The sequence below is a fragment of the Magallana gigas genome, chromosome 7 (genome assembly GCF_963853765.1).
Source record: "Magallana gigas chromosome 7, xbMagGiga1.1, whole genome shotgun sequence".
Lineage (NCBI taxonomy): Eukaryota > Metazoa > Mollusca > Bivalvia > Ostreida > Ostreidae > Magallana > Magallana gigas.
Genome location: NC_088859.1, coordinates 2,642,909 through 2,652,681, shown reverse-complemented (window position 1 = coordinate 2,652,681; position 9,773 = coordinate 2,642,909).

Sequence of the window (9,773 nt, the reverse complement as noted above, 5' to 3'; positions counted from 1 at the left end):
GTAAAGTTCAGTAAAATTATGGCTAGTTTTAATGAAATAGAAATGTTGCAGTTTCTTAGACGATCGTAAAAAATAAACTATAAGAACATGAACTTTTGAAAGGGTTTAAAAGAAGAAAGAACACTTCAGAGTGTTAAAAGAAAAAGAAAATTAGCTATCGCGCTGTCAGAAGAATAGATGGTGAACTGTTAACTTTCAAACGCGTTTTTTGTTGTTGAGAAAAGCGGGCGAAAAATGGACACCAGATTGGTTCCAAAACTAAATAGAGGCATATTCAGTGTGATAACATGGCGGTGTCTTTGTTTTGGTTGAGTCGAAACTTTATTGAGAGTTGATAGCAATATCAACGCTCAAATATATACATGTGTACTGAGATTTAGACAATGATTTCTGGCCTGTCCTTGTCCGTCATTTTCCTCCTGGGGATTTATACATTTCTTAATGCCCCAAATTATAGGACGAGGGTTGCCAAAGAAATCATCGTTAGTAACCACATTAAAAATATGAGTTGGTTGGCTCAATCATCCGGTTTAACTTATTGAAAACATTTGGTGGTACAGTAAAAGAAAACTTCACCAGCGCATTCATCGAATAATTTCGGAATATGATCGACAAGACGTAGCTAAAAAAATATGTACGGATCCTCTACAAGTCTATTCCCAAGTAAGTTGCTTAAGGAGATACTTGACTAAATACAAAGGAAAAGTTTTATGAATTTTATTCAGTTTGCTCAAACAGGTACTGACTTTTTTTCGAGTTATTCTTTACGTCCGTTGCGCGACGCTATTTTTTTTATTATACTTGCTTAATTTATTTTGGAAATTGAGGGAGAAGCAGATTACTTTTACGGTCAATTAGTGAATTCGCAATAAATATCACTAGATATCCATCTCCGAACATATTTTTGTAACCGTGCGTTAGGGTTCTAATAATCTTTCAGTGAAAGTGCATTTACATCTTAAAGTGTAATATTCCTCTGCCATTAATTTTACCACATATTTTTTTTTTACAATTTCGTTTTGATTTTCATCAAAGTTAATACCAAGAGATTCCAATGAAACATAGTCAAAGTGATGAAGCGATGCTAGATTTCTCAAAAATTGATAATGTGTTTAATCATGTTATGAACAAAATTAGACATAGTGATTAAAAAATCTTAATTTTACCATCCTAGCATATAATTAACAAGAGGCCCATGGGCCACATCGCTCACCTGAACCTTCTTGTGAGGCCAAAGAATTGTCCTGGAGCCAAAGTCTTAACAATTACAAAGAATCATCTTGCTGATTAGTTTCTGAGAAGAAGATTCTTCAAGATTTACTCTATATATTCCTATGTAAAACTTAAACACCCCCCCTCCAATGTGGCCTCACCCTACCCCCAGGGATCATGATTTTCACAACTTTGAATCTACACTACCTCAGGATACTTCCACACAAGTTTCAGCTTTCCTGGCTGATTAGTTTCTGAGGAGAAGATTTTTAAATATTTACTCTATATATTCCTTTGTAAAACTTCGACCCCCATTGTGGCCCCACCCTACCCCCGGGGATCATGATTTTCACAATTTAGTATCTTCACTACCTGAGGATGCTTCCACACATGTGTCAGCTTTCCTGGCCGATTAGTTTCTGAGAAGAAGATTTTTAAAGATATACTCTACATGTATATATTCATATGTTAAAATTCGACCACCCTTTGTGGCCCAACCCTACCCCCGGGGATCATGATTTTCACAATTTTGAATCTACACTACCTGAGGATGCTTCCACACAAGTGTCAGTTTTCCTGGCGATTAGTTTCCGAGAAGAAGATTTTTAAAGATTTACTCTATATCTTCCTTTGTAAAACTTCGACCCCCCATTGTGGCCCCACCCTACCCCCGGGGATCATGATTTTCACAGTTTTGAATCTGCACTACCTGAGGATGCTTCCACACAAGTGTCAGCTTTCCTGGCCGATTAGTTTCTGAGACGAAGATTTTTAAAGATATACTTTATATATTCATATGTTAAAATTCGACCAACCATTGTGGCCCAACCTTACCCCTTGGGGTCATGATTTTCACAATTATGAATCTACACTACCTGAGGATGCTTCCACACAAGTGTCAGCTTTCCTGGCCGATTAGTTTCTGAGAAGAAGATTTTTAAAGATATACTCTATATATTCATATGTTAAAATTCGACCACCCATTGTGGCCCAACCCTACCCCCGGGGGTCATGATTTTCACAATTTAGTATTTACACTACCTGAGGATGCTTCCACATAAGTTTCAGCTTTCCTGGTCTTATGGTTCATGAGAAGAAGATTTTTGAAAATTTCTCGAAAATTTTCATAAATTCCTAATTATCTCCGTTTGCAAAAGGGGTGGTCCCTAATTTTCACAACTTTGAATCCCCTTAGGCTAAGGATGCTTTGTGCCAAGTTTGGTTGAAATTGGCCCAGTGGTTCTTGAGAAGATGTTGAAAATGTGAAAAGTTTACAGACAGACGGACAGACGGACAGACGGACAGACAGACGGACGACAGACAAAATGTGATCAGAATAGCTCACTTGAGCTTTCAGCTCAGGTGAGCTAAAAATATTAAATGCATATGAAAATACAAATATAGCTATATACAATGTCAAATCATCTTACAAAACATAGTGAAGCACTGCTTTTAAGTTCAGAATAGCACTTGGTTGTATAGGATTTAAACAAAAACTACTTCAATCAGCAAGAGTTATCTTTCTTTATCATGAACTATTGAATGTATATGATAAATTACTATAGTCTCTAATTTTTCAGAAGGGGTTTTCTGTTTTTTAATTTGGATAAGATAAAAGTAAATGGATCCATATGTTTTGGAATGCTAAAAAAGTAAACCAGAGCATTTTGTTATAACACAACAAGGAGATCAAATGAATGATCTACCAGGAATTGGCATAATTTCAATACAGGGACATATTATCTTGAATAAAATGTGATATTGTTCTTTTTAGCTCACCTGAACCGAAGGTTCAAGTGAGCTTTTCTGATCACCCGTTGTCCGTCGTCCGTCCGTCCGTCCGTCTGTCTGTCTGTCCGTCCGTCTGTAAACTTTTCACATTTTCAACTTCTTCTCAAAAACCACTGGGCCAAATTTAACCAAAGGACTATGTGCGGTATGGTCAAATATCTGCCCCCGATTTCAACCAATTTTTAAATAGTATCGTATAAAAATGAAATCTTCACAAATCATTGTAAAGAGGATGCCTATAACTTTAATAATGATTTTAGTCATCATTGCTCACTCCCTGTGTATCTATGACGTCACCTAAATGACCTAATTCCCGCAAATTTGCAAACAAATGAAGATATTCTCATTTTTGCTCTATATTTGGCATTCGGAAGTATAGAGCGCAGGTCTGCTCAAGTGCGATTTTAACATATGTTTTTCTTCAGATAGTTATACATATTATACTAAAAAATGGTACTTGAGCAAGCCTGCGCTCGATGTTTCCCAGTCGAATAACCATCGGAAAACACCCATATTTTGCTACAAAACATCAATTTATCAAAATAATGCAATATTTATGACGTCATTTCTACATTATGACGTCACCGTGGTGATAACCTTTTACACCTTTATTTCCAAGATGATTTTAACTATCTTTCACCTTATTTTAAAGCTCTTTCTAAAACTTTGATTTTGGGGGGCAAAAATTGCATAAAACCGCACTTAGTCCTTTGGTACAAAGCATCCTTATGGAAAGGGGATTATAAATTGTTAAAATAAAGGGCACAGCCCTTTTCAAAAGGGAGATAATTGCGAAACAGTGAGTATAGGGTGCATGTCTTTAAAAATCTTCTTCTCAAGAACCACTGCACCAGAAATGCCAATATTTACACAAAAGCTTGTATATATAGTGAAGATTCTAAATTGTAAAAATCGTGACCCTCGGACCAAAACTGGGGCCCCAGGCGGGGTTCAAAGTTTAACATAGAAATACATAGGAAAATGTTTAAAAAATCTTCTTCTCAAGAACCACTGCACCAGAAATGCCAATATTTACACAAAAGCTTGTATATATAGTGAAGATTCTAAATTGTAAAAATCGTGACCCTCGGACCAAAACTGGGGCCCCAGGCAGGGTTCAAAGTTTAACATATATAGAAATACATAAGAAAATGTTTAAAAAATCTTCTTCTCAAGAACCACTGCACCAGAAATGCCAATATTTACACAAAAGCTTGTATACATAGTGAAGATTCTAAATTGTAAAAATCGTGACCCTCGGACCAAAACTGGGGCCCCAGGCGGGGTTCAAAGTTTAACATAGAAATACATAGGAAAATGTTTAAAAAATCTTCTTCTCAAGAACCACTGCACCAGGAATGCCAATATTTACACAAAAGCTTGTATACAAAGTGAAGATTCTAAATTGTAAAAATCATGACCCTCGGACCAAAACTGGGGCCCCAGGCGGGGTTCAAAGTTTAACATAGAAATACATAGGAAAATGTTTAAAAAATCTTCTTCTCAAGAACCACTGCACCAGAAATGCCAATATTTACACAAAGGCTTGTATATATAGTGAAGATTCTAAATTGTAAAAATCGTGACCCTCGGACCAAAACTGGGGCCCCAGGCGGGGTTCAAAGTTTAACATAGAAATACATAGGAAAATGTTTAAAAAATCTTCTTCTCAAGAACCACTGCACCAGGAATGCCAATACATACACAAAAGGTTGTATATATAGTGAAGATTGAAAAAATCGTGACCCCCGAACAAAAGTGGGGCCCCAGGCGGGGTTCAAAGTTTAACATAGAAATACATAGGAAAATGTTTTAAAAATCTTCTTCTCAAGAACCACTGCACCAGGAATGCCAATACATACACAAAGGCTTGTATATATAGTGAAGATTCTAAATTGTAAAAATCGTGACCCTCGGATCAAAACTGGGGCCCCAGGCGGGGTTCAAAGTTTAACATAGAAATACATAGGAAAATGTTTAAAAAAATTTCTTCTCAAGAACCACTTCACCAAAAATGCCAATACATACACAAAAGGTTGTATATATAGTGAAGATTGAAAAAATCGTGACCCCCGAACAAAAGTGGGGCCCCAGGAGGGGTTTAGATTTTAACATATATAGGAAAATGTTTTAAAATCTTCTCAAGAACCATCGTGCAACTGTTTGGGATATTACTATGCATACATGTACATCCTTAAATAATGTAGATTCAAAAAATTGTAACTCCCGGACAATTGATGGGCACCAAGAGGGGTTCAAAATTTAAACATTTTAAAAAACAAAGGAAACGTTTAAAAATTTTCTTCTCAAGAACTACAATGTTTTAGTTAATGGAATATCTATGCATGCATCCTTCGCTTATGTATATTCATAATTCGTAAAATCGTGAACCCCGGACCAATAATGGGGCCCCAAGATGGGGTCAAAGTTTATTATAGAAATATAAAGGTAACAGGTTAAAAAATCTTCTTCTCGAAAACTACAATGCTTCAATTTGTGAGATTACTATCATGCATACAACCTTGGATAATGAAGGTTCGACAGTTTTAAATTAGTGACCCCTGGACTAATACTAGGGACCCAAGATGGGTTTAAAGTTAAATGTAGAAGTACCGGTATATATGGAAAATGTTTAAAAATCTTCTTTTCGAGAACTACAATGCATCAATTTGTCAGATAACTACGTAAGCACCCTCAGATAGTGTAGATTCGAAATTATAAAAGCCGTGACCTCAATCTAATACTGAGGCCCCAAGAGGTGTTCAAAGTTTAGCGTAGAAATATAGAGGGAAAATGTTGAAAAATCTTTTTCTAGGGAACTATAATGCTTCAGCTTGTGAGATAACTATGCAAGCATCCTTAAATAATGTAGATTCCAAATAATTAAAACTTTAGCACTGAACTAATACTGTGGCCCCAAAAGGGGTTCAAAGTTTAACATAGAAAGATATATTGAAAATGTTTTTAAAAAGTTCTTCTCGAGAACTATAATGCTACAGTTTGTGAGATTACTATGCAAGGATCCTCAAATTGTGTACACTCTAATGTAGTGGAACCAAGAGTTATCTTTCTTAATGTTCTGTACAGTCTGAGAGTTATTCCTCTTGAAGTGGAACTCTTCTACGTTCAGTTTTTCAGGTTGTGTACGTGCGGTCCCACCGCAGTGCTACACATTTTCATTCCTATGTTACTATTTATGTTGTTCAAGCCAACCATTAACCTCGGACCATTACTGGGTCCCCAGAAAGGGGTTCAATGTTTAAAATAGAAAAAGCATATGCTACGAAATGTAATGTTACAAGGAACTGCTGTTCAGGTGAGCGATGTGGCCCATGGGCCTCTTGTTTTAAATATTGTTTTCCCATATCTGATCTTTAAGAATAGAAAAACCTGTTTGAACTTTAAACATTTGAAATGTTATAAGTTGCAAATGATGATGATTGAGTCTATAGTTTGCAATTGTCTTAATATGTTTATTCAAATCATTATTCATTTACCTTTGTGAACGAGCTATTAAGAAAGAAATAAAAAAAAATCCATCTATAGATTCTCTGGCCAAAAATATCAAATACGTATTATTCATGTACTGTTGTAGAACATATATTATTTAGTTATACATATATTAAAAAACAATCCATTGGGTAATGGGAGAACGGGGGGAGGGGTATAGGTATTAACTAAAAAAAAATTGATCAATATGATTAGTTTCTTGTACCTTTTTGTAAAACTTTTCTTACTTTTTGCTCCCCTCCCCCTTCCGGTTAAAGTTGGGGCTCAAATTTCCGTTCAAATTTCATCTTTGAATATTTGAATAAATGTCGCCTTTTTTTCAGCATAAAGTGGGGCTGAATACCGCCTCCCTTGTTGTTACATACCTTGGTAATTGTGAGTTATCAGAAAGAAAGTGGGAATATTTTTTACAGAAGTTATCTCTCTTATCAGAGAGACATTCCACCTTAAAAATCTTTTCATTAAACAACAAATAAATCGCAGGCAAACTGGGTGTATCATAATGATGATGGGTAAAGAGTTCCAAAGCGTTATTATAATAATATAGACAATTTATTGCTGAAACAAGTCTTTGGCATACATTGCTTTAAGGTATCCGATCCATAATAGCAGCAGATTCAAAGAATCTGGATGCATAACATTAATGTATGGGCTTAATACTCAGTATACTTGGACATAATTTTCATGTTTAAGTATCAGTATGTAGGAGTGGATTGTGTCCTAATAAATGACCTGTTCCTGTTCTCTAAGAGTTGCCTCCCTTTGATTTTAATCTTTAAAAATCAATTTGAATAAATATATATATAGGAAGAGAATTTATTTTTGATGGTTTTTGTACTCCTAAGGATTAAATTAATCTTTTCACCAAGCATTTATTGATATTCTTATATTTACTTTTTTATTTTAATACATGTGCTTGTCCTGAAATACCTTAATGCAATATCTATCAATTTATTACTGCTTAGTAAATAATATTTTTGAAAATTTCTTCCGGCAAATATTTTTCTATACTAAAAAGCTTTGAATTGATATATAAATCTTTACGTATATTGTTTACTATTTTAACTCATAAAGTTATTTTGATTTTGCATTCTTTTTTATTAAAATGTATTGTGATAACAATTACAGGGGGTGTCCGATATGCCATGTACATTGTACGATATCTCATGTTACTCAAATAGTAATATGAACATTAGATCCCTTCAAAGTCTTCTCTGTGGATTAAAATCTATAATTTCGCTATTTTAATCTCTTTCTAAAATGTGTTTTATGCTGATTTAGAAAGACGTCTATGGAACCGACAGATGTCTTTTCAGGACTTGTAACGAATACCAGATAAAAACTTTTTACTTTTTGGAAAAAGGAAAAAGTCACACGGGGTTAGAAACGTTTTACAAGCTTTGCTCATATGTATGTGATAGAGCATTTTATTTAAGCATACGAACACGCCCAAATCCTGACACAGTGGTTCGTTTTCGATAATATTTCTTGAGCTTCTTTACTAGAACATCTCGGTAATACCGACTTGTAACACTTTTGCCCTTCAGTACAGAATTTAAACTATATAATGACGAACCTCCTTTGTACTTATGGTTGTTTTGGCAACTTAAAGCCTTCTACAGTACGTGTTAAGTAAGTCTTATTTTGTTTCAAACTTCCTTACTGGTTCAAAACACTGCACCAATGTTTTTAATTCAATTTGTGGTACATTTCTAGAAATTGCTTAGCCGTTTGAATTCGTACTAGTTTTTCATTTGTAATTAAATGTATAATCCATGTGACAGACATTTTTTCAAAGTAGCTTTAAAAGGCAATGCATCCGCAATAGAGATATGCCAACAGCTTTTGCAATATCACGATTCGAATGTGTATCTGTCATCACTATTAATTATTTCCCTGACTTTTGATACATTTGCCCAGCTTGTTACAGTCACAGGTCGGCCAGAATTTGCTGTATTTTTGAAGGACTCTGTACCAGTAAAAAAATGTCTTTCTCCACTCTCGAACCGTCTTCAGAGCAAATAACCTTCGCCAATTCATCATTGAATGACCTGGTTTTGAGCAAACTTTTAAACAATGTCTAATTTCTTTGATATTTTTTAACCCGTCTCCAACCATTTTCACAACAATAGTTAAAGACAATTGAAATGACTATGTGAACCTGAAGACTCGTGTTTTTTACAGTATGAAATGTGTTATATAGAGCTATCCAAATGAAATATTATTGGCGAATAATATGTTTTATATCATCATTGTATCGCTAATTCTATTTTTTAGAAATTCTAATTATAGTTCCAATTTTTATAATAATTTTTGGCTAAGTCGTCGATCTTGTACCTTTTTATAAATGTCTGTGCTTGAACCTTGTCATTAGCCAATGAAATCAAGTATTCCTATCACGTGAATATCACTTTTGTTTTCATTTTAGTTTGATAAGGACGTGTTTTTGTAACCTAAGCTATTGGTTGCTTTGTAAAAGTTAACCAACCACCATCCCCATCTAACCGTCAAAATATCTTTATACTTTAAAAAGTCATGATAGACTATGCCAATATCAGAAATTCATGCTAATGTTTACATTGTTTGCATCATGATTGTCAGTATTTATGCAGAACTGTGCACAGTATATGCCACCATAATTTGTACATTTTTATCATTGTTGTTTACTATTTTTGTATATATTTTACCTGGTGATCTCAATATTTGTTCAGGTGTTTTAACTAATACGGGAGATCCGACAGTACCTGTTCAATAAGTCATTTAATAAGTTTGAGTATTGACTTTGTCAGAGATCTCCCTGTTTGTGATATTTATTATTTGTGCAAGTTTTTTTTATTCATTATTGATAAATGACATTATTTCGTCAATGACTATTGGGTTGTTTTTAGGGTGAACAATTTACAAGATGCAGTTCATAGATGGAACAAAAGATTTGAGTTTATCCGTGGAATAGGCTTTATTTGTCATTATTAAGATCAATGCATGTAAAGTATTATTATTTACAAATTCTTATAAAACGTGTTTGCGCTGTGCTACACTACACATTGTAAATCAAACAGCCCTTGGATATCTTGTGATAACCAATAGATCTATGTGTATATGTCTTATTTCTTTATTCCAAATTCTAATCATAAAAGAGCATGATCTGAAAAATCTCTTATATTGTTGCATTCATATACTTAGATTTAAAGAATATAAAGCACAAATAATTTCCAAATACTAGTATATAAAACAAAACTTATTCGTCGTAGAATTTGACC